At 29.2% G+C, this 19,503-nt stretch overlaps 2 pseudogenes; both read right to left on the bottom strand.

Moving 5' to 3' along the window:
- Positions 1–5,788: 5,788 nt before the first annotated feature.
- Positions 5,789–7,414, bottom strand: LOC148240154 (serine/threonine-protein kinase AGC1-7 pseudogene; annotated as a pseudogene).
- Positions 7,415–14,180: 6,766 nt separating this feature from the next.
- LOC148240153 (neutral/alkaline invertase 3, chloroplastic-like) lies at positions 14,181–15,913 on the bottom strand (annotated as a pseudogene).
- Positions 15,914–19,503: the final 3,590 nt, after the last annotated feature.

Genomic DNA, 19,503 nt, shown 5'->3' with positions numbered 1-19,503 from the left:
AAGTCCTTACTCATCTCTAGTTAAGTAATGTATTATTTTTCTAATAATTTTCAATCCAACTAAGAAGAAAGGAAAGAAAATGCAGAATGAAAGCTTAAACATCCTCAAGTAATAACCTAAACTCAGAGAAATATTCACAAAGTATAAAATTTGTACTTGGTACAAAATTTGCCATATAACTAAGTAAAATAAAATCTATACTAGATTAAATTTTAGGATAAAAAACTTGTCCCTTAGTGCGACGTAACATTAAAAAAAAAAAAAGACTAAAACCTTAAGATTTAGATGTAGCACTACAGGTTTAGAGCATTATTAAGACGTAATACATGGAAACGTCATAGTTGTCTTAAGATAGGTCTAGGACACGAGAACAATTTTAAAACCCTACACAACCTTTTGGCAAAGCTATCTTGTAACCTCATAGGTATCTCAAAATAACTCTAGAAGCCAAAAGTTTTCTTATCCTCAACTACCCTTGAACCTTAGCATTGTTTATCCCAAATTAGGTAAGCAGGCCTGAAGCACTACACAAGGACCCATGAGTCTCCCAAATTTGTGTTAATTTAAAGGAGTGCGCTTGGGCTTGCAATGGGTGGTGCTTGTTTCCAATTGCATCAACATATATACCCCATTCAGTTAAAAGAAGTAATAATAATAATAATAATAACAATAATAATAATAATAATAATAATAAAGATTTTAAAATCAAAATCAACAATGTTTAATATTTTTAAAAAATAGTTTTACTTCTTATTAAAATGTAAACTTTACGTCTTTAGTGAAACTTAAACTCGTAAATGTTAAATAAAACACAAAAGTTTTAACTACTACCATATTGTTATAATTCATTATAATTGTTAATAGCTATAATTATGCAGTCAGCAAAATAGGTTTTCAATTAAGTAAAACTCATACTGTATAATTCTACAAATTTAAATACAGTTAAAATTTTCATAAAATCCATAAGAGAAAAAAATATACATGAAAATAAAATTTTGCAAAATACATAAAATAAAATATTACCTTAAGAATGATTTTTGTTTTTTCCTCCATCAATGTGAATTCATTTTTGATTGCATCCAATGTCGCTACACACCTTTTTTAAAAAAAAGAAATTAAAAAAAAATTAAGAAAAAAAACAATAAAGAGATATTCTAATTGATTTGTGACGTCAGTTATGTATGAAAGCTTATCCTTCCTTACTCTCTTCATCAGATACGTTGATGAATTCCTCACATTTCAGTGTCATTTGACAAGCACCAGGGTGCAATTAAAATAAGCTTATTATTTTTTAAATAAAAATTATGTAAATCTATTGATTAAGTATATACATCAATCATAACGCAATACGAATAACCTTCAAGTAAGAATACACGCAAAAGTATAGTTTCACTCGAGATTAATTATGGAATATACACTACTTGCAATTCAATACAAGTAACTTTCACACACAAAAGTATAATCTGACTCGAACTTATGATCTCTTATAAAAGAAGAAATGCATCAACTATTAAACTAATTAATTAATTAATTAATTAATTAAGTATACACATATACCAATCAAATATATATATTCAGCTAATAGATATTTGGTTAATTAAATTATTAATTATTTATCTATTAGGAAGATATCTATGTACTTTTATCCTTATCTATAAGAGTATGAGTTCAAATCAGATTACACATCTCATGATATATCATTTAACTATTAAAATATATAAATTTTTACAAACAAAAATTGTACTTGAGAATTTTTATTATTAAATACGTATTATAAGATCAATAATAACGTACATAAATACTCCAACTTAAAGAGTTTTGAGTTGTGATGATTAATATTAATTATCTACCTTGAGGAGGCTCCTTTGATCTTGAAACAAAGTTCATAAATGTTAGGAAAATCTACATCAGATACTTTGTCCCTGCAAATGAAGAGAAGAAGACTAAATAATTAAAATCCATTAACTAATCAAACGTGGTTAATAACTACTTAGATCTATATCGAGATATATATTGTGTAACATACAAAGCTTTAGCCATGTCTGATAAGGTGAGTTCAGATTCAGCTATGAAGGTGGAAAGCATATCAGCAAAATAATTAGGACTGTAATCAGGTGCTCCTTTCATTTTAGATGCTATTCCAAAAAACTGATCAACCATACTCTTTAACAAAAATTGAATGCAAATCAATCAACGATATTGATAGATATACATGATCGTTAAACAGATAAGTGAAAAATAGATAAGATATTAAGCATTAAACATCTTGTTCTATCAAGTGGATCATGTCAAGGAGCTGTGTGCTTCAATCCATCCTATTCGAAATGATTGGAGAAGAGAAAAATGGTTTTGGTGAGAGGAGGAGATTGTTTTTTTTTTTTTAATCTATAGTGTTCACTGAAGCAGTGGAGATTATAATGAGTTTAGTAGTTATAATAGATTACTAATAATCTAGTGATTAATACTTAGGTTATCAATATTGTATGCATTAATGAACCAGCATAATTTTTAATTTTGTGTTCCGAGTTTTAATTAATCTTGCCAACAGTTTTATGAGAAAAACTATTTTTTTAAAGAAAAAAAAGCTTAATTTAATCTATTTTAATATTTTATAAATAACAAAGATGGTTTTTCTCCCAATAAATTACTTCAACTGATAAAAGGCATTATATTGACACCATTGAAAATAGTTAATTACTGCTAAAAATTAGACAATAGATGATAAAATTTTACCAACGAATTTATATTGTCATAAAAAGTAAAAGTGTCGCAACGTAAATTTGTGGCAAATAGAGGAAGCCACTTATCCATTTTATGCACAACCTATCCATTTCTTTATTTGAAAAAAAAAATATTTAACTTTTATAGTGACAAAAAGAACTACAAAAGAAATCGGAAATAAAATAGTTTATCTTTATGTTCTAAAATCTAAAGAAAATTCATTCTCTTTTGTTGCAAGACACCAAAACTTCTCTCTTTGTTAGTTGCATCTCATTGCAGTCATCACCCATCACCTCTCATTATTCATTGAAGTATCAATTTTCCTTATATGTCGTTAAATACTGTATTTTAAATAGTAAATTTACGTTACTTGATTCGCTCAATTTTATGGAATTAATTTTTTTTAATTTAAATAATAAATTTAGTTGTATTTCTTTCAAGCATTGTATCTCAGCAAACAATGTAAGTCAGTACAATAATATCCAAACAACATTTACTTTTTCCTTTTTAAAAAAAATTATAGATAAAAACCATTCTTCTTAAACAAGTGAACAAAAAACTATGACTCATGAACAACTATATATCTTTTAAAAGTCCTTATTACATCTCTGGCTATGTTATATACTATATGATTACACATTTACATCCAATTAAGAAGAAGAGAAAGAAAATGTTGAATGAAAGTTACTTTTAAATCAAACTAAAAATTAGACAATAAATGACACAATTTTAGCGGTTGATAGAGGTTGTCTCTAAAATTCAAAATGTTTCTAACTAAATATACATCAAAGAAAGGAAGCAACTTGTCCATTTCATGCACAACCTGTCCATTTCTTTACTCGAAAAAAAATTATTTAACTTTTATATTAGCAAAAAGAAATACATAAGAAGCTGGAAATAAAATAGTTCATCTTTATGTACTCAAACGTAAAGAAAATTTGATCTCCTGTACTATAAGACATCAAAGTTTCTATCTTTATATTAGTTGCATCTCATTGTAGTCACCATCAATCACCTCTCATTATTTATTAAAGAATCAATTCTCCTGATCAATTGTCAAATACTATATTTTAAACAGTAAATGTACGTCATTTAATTTATTCATTTGTATGAGATTAAATAATTCTTTCAGGTTAAGTTCTAGTTTGTTATTTGAGGACCTACAAAATTAGTTATATTTCTTTATAGTACGGTATTAGTTTATATAATGTAAGTCAATATAATAACATCCATTTCAATATTTACTTTTTTTAAAAGCAACAATCATCATCCATTAATAGTAAAAACCATTTTGCTCAACCAAGTCAACCCAAAACTTAGGCTTAGGAGTAAATATATATCTTTCAGTAGTCCTTACTACATTTCTAGCTATGTTATGTACTATTTGATTAAATTTTTAAATCTAACTAAGAAGAAAAGAAATAAAATATGGAATGAAAGCTTAAACATCCTCCAGTAACAACCCAAACTTTAAAAAAATATTCATCAAGTATAAAATTTTTACCTGGTACCTTTAAAAATGGTCCTATTATAGCTAGAAATTAGACAATAGATGATATAATTTTAGCGATTGAAATGTTGCTAGGTAATATGCAACAAATATAGGAACTCATGTGTCCATTTTGTGCCCACCCTATCAATTTCTTTACTTGAAAAAAAAAGTTGTTTAATTTGTATCAACAAAAAGGTATACTGAAAAAAATTTAAAAAAAAATTGGTCATTTTTGCCTTAAAACCTAAAGAAAATGTGATCTACTTTGTTGCAAGATACCAAAGCTTTTATTTTTGTGTTGGTTGCATTTCATTATAGTCACCATCAATTGCCTCTCATTATTCTGTAAGTGTCAGTTCTCATAATTGGTCATTAAATACTATATTTTAACAATAAATATACATAATTCAATTCAATTATTTATTATAATATTAAATAACTCATTCAAATTAGGTTCTATTTTATTATTTGATTGAACTATAAATTTAATAGTATATGTTTTTAACACTGAATCAACTTATATAACGAAAGTCAATGAAATGGCATCCAATATAACATTATTTCTTTTAAGATAAAATCATTATTCATTAACAATAAAAACCATCATGCTCAAGTAAGTGAAGCAAAAATTGAGGATGTTCATGAACAATTATCTATCTTTCAGAAGTCCGTACTCATCTCTAGATAAGTTATGAATTATTCTTATTATACTTTTGATCCAACTAAGAAAGGGAACAAAATGGAAAATGAAAGCTTAAACATCCCCAAGTATAAATGTAAACTTAGAGAAAGATTCATGAAGTATAAAATTTATACTTGGTACAAAATTTACCATATAACTAAGTAAAACAAAATCTAAACTAAATTAAATTTTAGGAACAAGAATTTGTACCTTAGTGCAACATAATATTAAGAAAAAAAAGAAAAGACTAAATCCTTAAGATTTAGATATAATACCACAGTTTTAGAGCATTATTATGACCTAATACATGCTCGAAACCTCATAGTTGTCTTACCATAGGTCTAGAATGCGAGAGCAATTTTAAAACCCTATATAACCTTTTGGCAAAGCTATCTTGTAACCTCATAGGTATCCCAAAATAGCTCTAGAAGCCAAAAATTTCCTTATCCTCAACTACCCCTGAACCTTAACATTGTTTATCCCAAATTAGGTAAGCCAGTAATCAAGCACTACACAAGGACCCATGAGTATCTTGCTTGATATTATCAGGACCTTGATGCAATACATTTTGGTTTTATCCAAGTAATACCATAAAAAGAGTATTACTACCTCTTATACCACATGTTAGAGAAATTAATATTACTTTTAGATGGTTAAGTAAAGACATTAATTGAGAACCACTGAAAATGCAATATCATTTATTAGACAAAATGATCCAGAAAATCCTTAATTATATATTTTTATAAATATTGAACCTTTTTAACATGAATGTCATTAACATTTCTTGCCCCAATGTATAAATTACTTGAATCACACTTTTGTTTAGTTATGAAAATTAGATATACATTAAAAAAACATATATCATGTAAATTAAAGAATAAATTTTTTGCTTCCTAGCAATACTCTATTGAACTCTCTATAATACTATTAAATGCAACAAACTCCTTACAAGATACAGGACAAGGAACAACTGGTGATTTTATACATCTCAAAAGTGCCCAATTAAGCTCATCAAAAAATTGGTGTCGTTTGATTGCCATTATACCCATTGTGGACCCCATTTGCCTAGTAGGGTCCTTGATTAATAACTATGTGATCAAATCCTTTGCTGACTCCAAAACCATGGCTTCTTTGGGAAACTCAAGTGCTCATGCCACAATATTTGCCAGGGGCAACTCCTAGTCAACTCCCTTACACGGCGTCGTCCCATATAACATTTCGAATATGAATATCCTTAGTGTCCACCAATCAATTGTGTTTCCATGCCCTTCACCAAACACATTTTTTTGGTGCTAAGTACTCATGGGTCCTAATAAAAGACATTGATCAGACATTGATTGGCTTTGTGATGATTTCGACAACCGTGTGATGTGTTGCCTTTTTTTTCTATTTGAGTTGCCTAAGGTGTAAGCAGGAGGCTATTGCAGGTGTGATAGAATTGGGTTGAATGCATGAGGAATTAGAAAAGTTGGGTTGATCATCAGGATAACAACTTGTTTTTGTGATTGATGATGCATTTTGATCAGAAATTATGTGGATTGTTAATGTGGAATTATTGTCTTTTCGTGAGAGATCGAAGTCAGTCAACGAAATGTGGTCGTCGAATCTTAATAACAAGTTTTTGACTTCAAATCACGCTAAACTATCCCCATTTTGTGTAAATATTCTATGGCCACTATGACTTCAGATGCATAAAACCTGTGAAAAAAAGGGAAGGTCACAAATCTTTTTAAAAAATAAATCAATAAATTTAAATAAGTTCGAAATATATCAAATTGAGTTTGCTAAGTTATGCGAATAGCTTGTTGAAAATTTTAATACTTTATTCTCGTTAATATATTTAATAATATGTTTAATATACTATTGAAATATATTTTTCTCTTGTGATATTACCTGGATTACTAAAGATATATAATATATTTAATTTATTAATATTTAGACAGGTTCGTGAACTTGTAAACCAAATTCTTTAATATTTGAATTTGGCTCTTATACTTTAACATTTTGGGACCATATTAAAATATGAAAAGAAGATTTTATTAATTAATAAAGATGAAAATGAAGATGGTATCTATATATAGATATATATATTTATGCAGAAATATGATAGAATCAAGAAGGTGCAAAGGGGAAAGGTTAGAAACTTCAAAGAAGATACTTATAATTGGGAATTATATAAATATATAATGTGTGTGTGTCTATATATATATATATATATATATATATAACCTTATCAATTTATCTATATATATGTATATGTGTGTGCGTGTGTATATAGATAATGTATGTACATATATCGCGATGCTAATTGTAGTGAATATCATAATAATAAATTAACGATTCGTATAATCATATAATATATTTTTATAGATACAAATAATTAATGCTGTTGTACATACATACCAGGCAGCAACTTCATTGAAGCATTTATCCAGCTGCCTTTGACGGAGGACGTGAAGATTGACACCAGGACAGAACTCAGTGAGTAAACACAACCATTGATCACAAATGAATTTCATGCCTATTGGTGCCAGATATGATTGCTCATACACCATCATATGTATGAATTATATGTTTATATATATATATATACACTTGTCAAGGCATATGATGAAAAAAGTAAGGAAGGATAAACTTTCATACATAATTGATGACGTCATAAATTAGATCAATTAGTGAATATAGTAAATAAATTTTATACTTATTTTTTATTGTACATATTATTTATATATTTCTTTACTGAATTTTTCTTAAAAATTTTTAAATTTTTTTTTATAAAGGTGTATAGGAAGTGAATGCAACCAAACATGAATTCTCAGTAATGAAGGAAAAAATAAAAATCCTTTCTGGAGTAATATTCTATTTTATATATTTTATAAAATTTATTTTCATATATACGTTTTTCTCCTATAGATTTCGTAAAAATTTTAATTGAATTTAAATTTACAGACTTATACAGTATAAAATATTCTACAATTTTAATAGAAGTTAAACTCATAAATTTTAAATAGAACATAAGAATTTTAACTATTATCATATTATTATAATTCATTATAATTATCAATAGCAATAATTATGCAATGGGAAAAACAGATTTTCAATGAAGGAAAACTCATGTTGTATAAGTATGCAAATTTAAATTTAATTAAAATTTTCACCAAGTCCAAAAAAAAAAAGATATATATGAAAATAAAATTTTACAGAATATATAAAATAAAATATTACCTTAAGAAGGATTTTCATTTTTTCCTTCACTAATGAGAATTCATGTTTGATTGCATCTAATGCTTCCATGCACTTTTTTTTCTCAAAAAAGGAAATTAAAAAAAAAAAAAAAAACTCAGTAAAGAGATATATTAGTAATATCTGTAATAAAAAATAAGTATAATGTTCATTTATTACATGAATATATAAAGACTACTAATTGATTTATGACATCAATTACATATAAAAGCTTACCCTGCCTTACTCTTTTTATGAAATGTCTTCGCGAATTCCTTACATTTCAATGCCATGACAAACGTAAAGGTTGCAATTAATATCAGCTAATTATTTTTTAAAAAATAAAAACTGGATACATCTATCATCAATCATAACACAATACAAATAATCTCCAAGTAAGAATACACATAAAAATATAGTTTGACTCGAGATTAGTCAAGTTATATACAGTAATTACAATACAATACAAATAACTTTCAAATGATGACACACATAAAAATAGAATCTGACTCAAGCTTATAATCTCTTGTAAAAGAATAAACACATTGACTATTAAACTAATTATTTAATTAATTAAGTATACACATATATAGTTAATTAAATTAATAATTATTTATCTTTTTGGTAGATATCTAAGTACTTTTATCCTTATCTATAAGAGTATGAGTTCAAATCAAACTATACATATCATGATATAGCATTTAACTATTAAAATGTACGAATTTCTAAAAGCAAAAATTATATTTGAGAATTTTTATTATTAAATATATATTATAAGATCAATAATAACACACATAAATATTCCAAATTAAAGAGTTTTGAGCTGTGATGATTAGTATTACTTATATACCTTGAGGAGTCTCTTTTAATCTAGATGCAAAGTGCACAAATCATAGGAAAATCTACATCAGATATTTTTTCCTTGCAAATTAAGATAAGAAGACCAAATAACTAAAACTCATCAATTAATCAAATATGGTTAATAACTACTCAAATCTATATCCAGATATATATTGTACAAATACAAAGGTTTATTCATGCCTGATAAGGTGATTTCCGATTCAGCCAGGAAGGTGGAAAGCAGATCATAGAAATATTAGGACCGCAACCAAAATCTCCTTTCATTTCATACACTGCTGCAAGAAAGTGATCTACCATATCCCTTTAACAAAAATCGAATGCGAATCAATCAACGACATCGATATACATACATTGATATATATACATCGATATATATTATGTACTAACAAAAATATATCAGATATTAAGCATTAAACCTCTTGTTCCATTGAGTGGATCATGTAGAGGAGCTGAGTGCTTCGATCCTCCTATTTGAAATGATTAGATAAGAACTGTAACAATCCATGCCTGCATAAGGAGTCGGGGTACTGTAAGAATTTATATTCTTAACACAAATAAAAATAAGTATGTTCAAGTGTAGTGTTCACATTCCTTGCCAGTGACAGTTACCCGTTACATCTATCTAAAACCAAGAAAACATCCTTCTTAATCCATGTCTGATAAGGTGATTTCAGATAGTTGTGAATTTTCTTTCTCTCCCTCTTCTCTTGTAGCCCGACATCCTCTTTTAAAGTGAAAGAGGAACCATCATAACCGTTAAAGATGGCAACGAAATCCCTAAATTAAATAGAGATTGCAAAATAGTTATTGATAATTAACGCATAATCAATATTTTTACTTTTAATAATTAAGGTAGAAACTAATAACATCTTCTTAAATATAATTATATAATTATATATTTACTTTTTGAAAAGAAGATTTTTATCTCTTTAATTACTTAAGTAGTAATTAAATTTTTAAATTTTAAAGACTAATGAAGAAAAGAAATCTCTAAACTTTAACTTCTAATAAGCATTCAATTCTCTAAATTTAGATATTCTTTAAGTCTAATCTTATAATAGTTTTTTTATAGATAACATAAAGAAAATAATATTAAAACTCTATAATATTTGACTACATAAGTTCAAAATAATGAAAATAAGATCTCTATCTCTTTAATTTTTAAATTTTAAAGACTAATGTAGAAAGAAATCTATAAATTTTGAATCCTAGTAAGCATTGAATTTTCTATATTTAGATATTTTTTAAGTATAATCTTCTAATAATTCTTTTGAAGATTACATACTTTAGAGTAAAAAATAATGTTAAAACTCTAAAATATTTGATTACATAAGTTTAAAAATAGATTATGACACTTCTTTTTTTTTTCTTTCTTGATGCTTTTGGCTTTTCTTTCAATCTTTAATGCTATGATTTATATTTATGATGCAATATTTAGATAGAAAACAATAAGATAATTTTTTTTATATAAAATTAGCTCTATTAATTTCTTCACCACAATATAATTTCTTCGTAATCTTATCCTCACATTTGTTATTGTGTTACAATGTGATCAATTTTAGGTGATCTAGAAATATAAGAAGAGTTAGAAAATAATTGGGAGAAAGAGGAGGAAAACATATGGAAATAAAATAGGAAAACAAGAGTTAGACTAGAGGCATTATAGAGGGAAGTTTTCTTTTTTTTACCTAATGCATAACGCACAATTAGGTAGTAATTATAAAATAGATTTGTTATAAGGAGTCATATTCTTCCGATGATTCCTAAGTTTCAGACTGCGAACTAACTCAAATCACATATTTTACTTTCAATGAAATTATCTCTTTATCCTAAATAACATAAAAACATAAAAGTACAATCTAAATTAAATATGTCCAAAAGTATATACATGTACTTACATTAAGCGATATTTAATCTATCTTGTTCATTTGATTCAATTTTTACCATTTGTGTAATTACTAGTAATCCTTTATATCCTGAATTAGGTATATATTCATTAATTTTATTTTTAGACCACTTATATGTTTTGCTTGAATTCATTGAATGAAATTTTATTTCATAATCCTTCATATATATGAAGATAATTAGAATTCAGTTCTCAAAAAACATAAATACGAGAATTTAATTATTAAAATTGTAATATATTGTTAAATTTAAAATATGGAAGAAATGTGGCAATTAATTTCTTAAGAAAATGATGAAGCTTGTTTAGAAATTAAAGCAAATGGGACAATTAGATACATATACAAATATTTTAACTTTTAATACTATACTATACTATATATATTTTTGCAATATAATTTCTCAATGAGTGTTGTAATTTGACCCACAACCTAAAAATTTCTATGTAATTTCTTCATTTATAAATTAAAAATATATATATATATATATATGAGGTTAATTTCTATTGTTGTTGGAAATATATTTATTTTTTATGGTACAGTTTGAGAGAAGGATTGTGCCTAATGTTAGAACCAAATGAAGCAAAAGTTGTTGAATGCTATATGTTTAGTTTCCTTTATGAGCTCATGCTAAGAATTAAAAACTTATAAGTTTGTTGTAATGCAAAAATATGTAATGAATAAAAATATGAGTTTGCAAGAAATATCTTATCATCACTCTCTAATAACTTTCTTAGACAATGCTTTACATACCAGTTGAATTTTTTCAACTGATCTGGAATCAACAGAGGAAATGTATTAAAATGTTCTATTGTGAAGCATTAATTTAGATGACATGGTGATGATTTATGAGATAGAAAAATACCATAACAAATCCAAAATGATTTACAAGATACAAAAAATGTCATAATTGAAAAATGGAGTTAAAATAATATAAGGGTATTCTTGATTTACAGTGAACTCTTTAAAAGAATACTACTATGTATATGATCTTTAACAGGAAATAATTTGTATAATCTCCAATGTAGGAAGATGTTTCAAGCTAATGCTAATCCTAAATCAACATATCATCCTTACATTAAGATCCTATCATACCTGAATCAGTACTCAAAAGCTTTAACTCCTAAATAGAATGAAACATAAACCACTGTTATCATCACCTTTATACATTTAAATTGTTCAGATAGGTAAGTTGAGCCATAAATTGAAGTTACCTATCCTTGTGTGAAAGCAACTTCAGAATCTTATATTACGTAAGTCTTTTAGGAGTTCTTCTGACCACGTTTTCTTTTGAGGTTAGCACTTATCATGCAAGAGAAGGCATTGATATGCTCAAAATCCTATTCAGTTATCAGAATTTTGGCTGTACTTGGGTCTGCAAGTAGAAGCTTAGCCACCAGGTATCCAGCAATTGACCATGTTTGGAATAACCGTGCTTGCTTCCCAATGAACCTTCCTCTTTTCGTGTCATATTATTAAGGCCACTTATCTCTTGATATGCGTCTTTCAGCAACTTCAACAGCTCTTGCAGCAATTTCTAGCCTTTTCATCTTTATGGCTTCAATAATAAGCTACAAAAAGTCTAATTTTAAATTCTTAAGCTGCACTGCCAACATTCAATCATTATTACTTTATTTTATAAAACATCGACAAGGTGCCATATCCTATTGGATCTAAGCATGACAACTCAGGAAACTTATTCCTAAATATAACTTCTACAAAGTGTCTGGAGCAATGAACAAAACATTAGTAGCAGAGAGAATATTAAGCATAACAAATTAACTTTCCATAGTAGAGTTGGCCAAGAATCACCATTGTGGTAAGACCAAGGCCTAAATTAGAAGGAAATATAGTGAGAAATGTTGAAGACAATGATGAAATAGATCATAAATAAATAATACAAGAGTAGATATCATACATGTTTTTATGATCATTACCAGTGATTATTTGCCACTCCTAACCTTTAAGAGCGGGATAACATATCTTGAATGGCATGTCTGCAACCAAATCTACCCATTTCGCTTCAATAAGATCAAGTATGGCATGTGACTGATCAGCTTTTGCCAGATTGCTTACAACAGACCACATGTTTCCTAGAGAAAAAAATTGGAAATCCATATGTGCTGCTTGTATGTTTCCAAAGAGATAACCTCCTTTATTAGGAATCCATTCAATCAACCAAGGAAAAATTTGAACTGGGTAAATGTTGAACTTGTTAACTGCATCATATGAGTACCCCTTAGTCTTGCAACAATAAATCTCATTCAATTCTTGTAAATCAATCCAATAATACTCCCTAATGTGGAATGAACGAGCAAGTAGGTGGTTATTCAGTGCCCGGATAAGATAAGCTAATCCATTGTTGTTGGAAATATATTTATTTTTTTGTTTTTGATATTTTTTTGGTACAGTTTGAGTGAAGGATTGTGGCTAATGCTAGGACCAGATAAAGAAAAAGTTGTTGAATGCTATATGTTTAGTTTCCTTTATGAGCTGATGCTAAGAACTAAAAACCTACAAGTCTGTAGTAATCCAAAAATATATACTGAATAAAAATATGAGTTTGCAAGAAAAATCTTATCATCACTCTCTCAGACAATGCCTTACATACAAGTTGAATTATCTCAACTGATCTGGAATCAACTGAGGAAATGTATTAAAAAGTTCTATTGTCAAGCATTAATTTAAATGGCATGGTGATGATTTATGAGACAAGAAAATACCATAACCAATACAAAATAATTTACAAGATACAGAAAATGTCATAATCAAACAATTGAGTTAAAATAATGTAAAGGTATTCTCGATTTACAATGAACTCTTTAAAAGAATGCCTTCCACTCCTATAGTACTATGTATATGATATAAAGTCTGTAAACAAGAAAAAATTTGTTTAATCTCCATCCAAGAAAATGTTTCAAGCTAATGTTAATCCTAAATCAACATATCATCTTTACATTAAGATCCTATGATACCCGAATCAATGCTCAAAAGCTTTAACCACCAAATAAAATGAAAAATAATCCACTGTTGTCATTACCTTTATACATTTAAGTTGTTCATATAGGTAAGTTGAGCTACAAATTGAAGTTACCTACCCATGTGTGAAAGCAACTTCAGAATCTTATATTACGTAAGTCTTTTAGGAGTTCTTCTGACCACGCTTTCTTTTTGGATTAGTCCTTATCATGCAAGAGAAGGCTTTGGCAAGCTTAAAATCCTCTTCAGTTATCATAATTTTAGCTGCACTTGTGTCTGCAAGTAGAAGCTTAGCCACAAGGTATCCAACAATTGACCATGTCTAGAATAACTGTGATTGCTTCCCGATGAACCTTCCTCTTTTTGTGTCATAGTATTAAGGCCATTTGTCTCTTGATTTGCGTCTTTCAACAACTTAAATAGCTCTTGCAGGGATTTCTGGTCTTTTCATCTTTATGGATGCAATAGTAAGCTACAAAAAGTCCATTTCTAAAATCCTAAGTCGCATTGCCAACATTCCTTCATTATTGCTTTATTTTATAAAGCATCCACAAGGTGCCATATCCTATTAGATTCAATCATGACAACTCAGGAAACTTATACCTAAATATAACTTCTACAAAGGGTTCTTTGGAGCAATGAATAAAACATTAGTAGCAGAGAGAATATTTAAGAATAACAAACTAACCTACCATAGTAGAGTTGGCCAAAAACCACCATTGTGGTAAGACCAAGGCCTGTATTAGAAGGAAACATAGTGAGAAATATTAAAGATAATGAAGAAATAGATCATAAATAAATAATACAAGAGTAGATATCTTACGTGTCCTTGGAATCACTACCAGTGATTATTTGCCACTCCTGACTTCCAAGAGGGGGATAACATAGCTTGAATGGCATGTCTGCTACCAAATCTGCCCATTTCACTTTAATAAGATCAAGTATGGCATGTGACTGATCAATTGTTGCCAGACTGCTTACAATAAACCATATGTGTTACCTGTAAGTTTCCAATTAGATAACCTCCTTTATTAGGCATCCATTCCACCAACCAAGGAGAAATTTCATCTAGGTAAATGTTGAACTTATTAACTACATCATATGAGTACTCGTAAGTCTTGTAATGGTAAATCTCATTAATTTTTCACAAATCAATCCAATAATACTCCTTGATGTGGAATGAAAGAGCAAGTAGGTGATTATTCAGTGCCCAGATAAGATCAGCTGATCCATCTTTTGGAGCAAGCATTTCCTGTGCACAGAGTAAGGTAAAATAAAATATTGCCTGCAAGAAAAGAAAAAGGATTAACTGGAGATACCACAAGAAAAGAAGGTAAGCAAATAAGATCTCTTAGTTATAAACTCATAAATTTAAATAATAGCTGATTCATGTAGGTTAGTGAGTCAAATCACAATCTGTTGTTTCCACCAACATGTTACAAACATACTTAATGCACAATCCAGATCTCCATAGTGTCAAACATGTAAGCTATGAACTATCTTAAAAAATATAAGCTATAAACTACACAATCTCCATCATTTTAAGGAGTTGCACCATTCGAAAGTAACCAAAAATACAATGAATAATAATACTAATAGTTGAACATTTTTTGAATTGATCATACTAGAATCATGTGCTTATTGCACCTGCCAGAAACTCACTTGAGATGCACCAAGATATGATATCAATTTAACTCAAGCTTGTCAACTACTTAATCCTTGCTTTATTTTCAAATTTCCACTATTGTTTCCCAAATTGATTTAGTTTTATAATTTCACTTCCAGCATAGTTGCTGCAAAAAGCCACTATTACACCATGTGCAGAATTATTTTGTACAACCACTTTTTTGGTACGAAAGTCACAAGCTCCAATAAATCAAAAATTGAATACCAAATGTCCATTACCATTTCAAATGAACCATAAAGGCAATTTTTTCTTTGCTTGAAATAAACAATTGACGAGCACATATGGTTATTCAAATAACTGTTAGAACAAAAAACGAATATGCCCTGATGATTCCTTCATTCCATATAATAGAGTTAATTACCTCGCATTTTTACTCAGAGGGTTAGGTTTTGAAACTTACAAATGTAAATAAAATGTAAATAGGAAATGACTTGGTCTAGTACTAAGTTAGTGTTGGATGACCATCTTCTCCATTTACTTTGTTTAATTGCAAGAGGTATTATTTCCAGCAGTGAGACCTTTTTTCACCATAGATAAGTTATTGTTGTTTCTCTCAATAATCTGTCGATTGGCATGTAAAGTTGACCAATGGATATGGTGGATGGCATGACATCGTTGTCGATTGCAGAGGAGGAGGATGGGGGATGGGACTTAACTAAACTTGTCCCTTAATAGCAAGAGTGGTATGACCTCTGTTTGGTAGGAAGACTCTTGACGAAAGCGGCTATAAAGTTTGAATCGATGAAGAATACACTGGCAGACCTGTGGAGGCCCATAGGGGGAGTAAATATTATAAATCTTATCTGTGGCCATTACTTATACAAATTGTTTTGCAAAGTGGATTTACAAAGAATGCTTAATAGAGGGCCATGGTTGGATGCACGAATAGTTGGATGCACGAATAGTTGGATGCATGAATAGTTCTATGGTGATCTCCAGCCGAAATGTAATAGTTTGTTACTGGTTTTGGTGGTGCGTTTCGGTTCTAGTAGCCGCACATGAGGCGAGTAGCACTCCGGCAGCGGTGCGTGGTGAACTGGTAGCACACGCATGGTGACACAGGGTGACTTTAGAGAGTGGGATTGCATGCCCAAGGTAAAACTAGTTTTATTGGGTTTGTTTCTAAAAATTTCTCATCGTTTACTACGCATGTTATATATTTATGAATGAGGAAATTAATCAAGTGAGAATGGAGATTTAGAGGAGAGCGTAGACTCAAGTCAATAAGGATTCTGACACTTTTTCTGACTCGACTGTAGGTAAGGGATTGGGTTAGTTTATTTTAGAGGCACCCATGTTTTTATGAAACCTTATTTTCTGTTGAGATGACTTGTTTATAGACTTTATGAACTTTTCATGTTTTCCACTACGAGTTTTATGAACTCATCATATTTGCATGTGCATAATTGCATATGATTGGAAACCTACATGATGTTGTGTATGATGTATAATTTTGTATTCATAGTTACTTGTATGTATATGCAGATTTTATTCATGCTAGTTATCGAGTTATAAATGTGTGTGACGTATATATATATATAAATGTATAATTATAAGTTGTGCCACGTGTGTATGTATGAGTGAACAATTTGTATGTGTCTGCTTATGGAATATATATGCCTTGTGTGAACATACAAGTGTACTTATGTTATATGTATTGCGTGTTTATATATATACTTATTTGAGTCCATAACTGTGCATATAAAGTGTATGTATTGTGCTTATTATGTAGGCTTTTTGATGCATAATATATATGATATATAAGTAGGTGCATGTCTAAGTAGGTCATCTAATAGCAAACCTAATCACTAAAAGAATAACAAAAGAATCTTTAAAAGACGAAAAAATTTGTTTAACCGGTATCACCAAGGGGTGTGTGTGTGTGTGTAGCCTTTTGGCATGTGACTGTGGTGAACCCTACCCGTGGATACGGCTTCAGCCAGACAAGGCGAAGTGATAAGAACTGGAAATTGTATACTGTGTACTGTAAACTATATACTGTGAATTGAACTGTAATGTATTCACGTGGTAGAGGGAATCCTTACTGTCCTCGTTGATGCCGACAGAAATGACATCGCGTAGTGAAACTATTCTTAATAAAATATGAGCTGATAGGAAGTCATGAGTGAAGTTTACGATACTAAAATACTGAATTGATATCTACTGAACTGCTTACTACTTAAATTATGATACTAAATACCAAATTATGTTATTTATGGAATTGTTATGCCCTGAGTTATGATACTGAAATAAAAAATTCTGAATGTTTACTAAATGAACTTATTTAGAAGATTTGGTGATTGAGTGTGTGCATGTCTTTATTATGGGCACTGCTCATTTTCCTTAGTGAGTCCGTGAAGCTCACCCCAATTCACACCCCCAATGCAGATTAGTCAAGATCAAGAGTAAGTTCAAGGTCGAAGGAAGACTTTGAAGAATCTTTAGTAATAGTAAGAGTTCATCTTATAAAGTCAGTTAATTATATGATATCGATGTAATGTAAAGAATCTTGTAAACCTTATGTCTTGTAATTCCGTATAGGGATGATTGAATCTTAGGTTTTTGTTTATTACTGCATAAATTTTATCAGGCTATATGTGTGGATTAATGCTCATTTCTCCATGGAGAAAACGGGTCGTTACAATTGGTATCAGAGTTCACGTTCCTCGGAACCATCCCTTATATCATGAGGTTTAGGATTCCTATAAGGTTTAAAGTCAAAAGAAATTAGATAATACACACCTTATGAGATGTTTTGGAACTTCCTCCAAAAATCCGCGGATGTGAAGTAGGATTATAGTCCCAAAAGCCTGAAAGGATAGAAGTTACAAGAGTTAGAATATGATGAATCTAGAGATCCAAGAAGTAGGGCTTCACTCCAAAGCTAACTGAAGATGGTGAATAAGCAATAACCATAATCTATCATATTACATAAAACTATAGAAAGCTTAAGTACTACCAAAGGAGATTACCTAGTAGGAGCAAGTAGATAAATTTTTGGGGAAGACTACAAATTTCCCTGAAGTCGGGAAATGAGTTTTAAAATAGGAAGATTCCCCAAAGTGAGAAAAAAATCCCTCGAATGGGAAAACAACCTTTGGTGGGAGAGAATTCTCCTAAGTGGAAGAAAACCCCCCAAGTAAGTGGGTTTTGGAAAGTCCTTTTATATAATCAGATAATTATTGTAATATTCTAAAGGGTTGAATGATAAAAATCTTCTCTCATCCTTGATGCATCCAATATAACGTTATTTCTTTTAAGATAAAATCATTATTCATTAACAATAAAAACCATCATGCTCAAGTAAATGACCAAAACCATCATGCTTAAGTGAAGCAAAAACTGAGGAGGTTCATGAACAATTATCTATCTTTCAGAAGTCCTTATTCATCTCTAGCTAAGCTATGCACTATTCTTATTATACTTTTGAATCCAACTAGAAAGAAACAAAATGCAAAATGAAAGCTTAAACATCCTCAAGTATAAACCTAAACTCATAAAAATATTCATGAAATATAAAATTTATACTTGGTACAAAATTTACCATATAATTAAGTAAAACAAAATCTATACTAAATTAGATTTTAGGACAAAAAAATTGTATCATAGTGCAACACTAAGAAAAAAAATAAAAGATTAAAACCTTAAGATTTAGATGTAACACCGTAGTTTTAGAGCTTTATGAAGACTTAATACAAGCTCAAAACTTCATAGTTGTCTTAAGAAAGGTCTACAATGTGAGAACAGTTTTAAAACCCTACACAACCTTTTGGCAAAGCTATCTTGTAACCTCATAGGTATCTCAAAATATCTCTACAAGCCAAAAGTTTCCTTATCCTCAACTACACTTGAACCTTAACATTGTTTATCCCAAATTAGGTGAGTAGTAATGAAGCACTACACAAGGACCCATGAGTTTCCCTTCTTGATGTTATCATGACCATGATGCAATACATTT

This window comes from Carica papaya, chromosome 9, assembly GCF_054855325.1.
Source record: "Carica papaya isolate Zhongbai chromosome 9, ASM5485532v1, whole genome shotgun sequence".
In the NCBI taxonomy this organism is placed as follows: Eukaryota; Viridiplantae; Streptophyta; class Magnoliopsida; order Brassicales; family Caricaceae; genus Carica; species Carica papaya.
The sequence above is the reverse complement of the archived record's forward strand: the minus strand, read 5'-3'. Positions and strand labels throughout refer to the sequence as shown.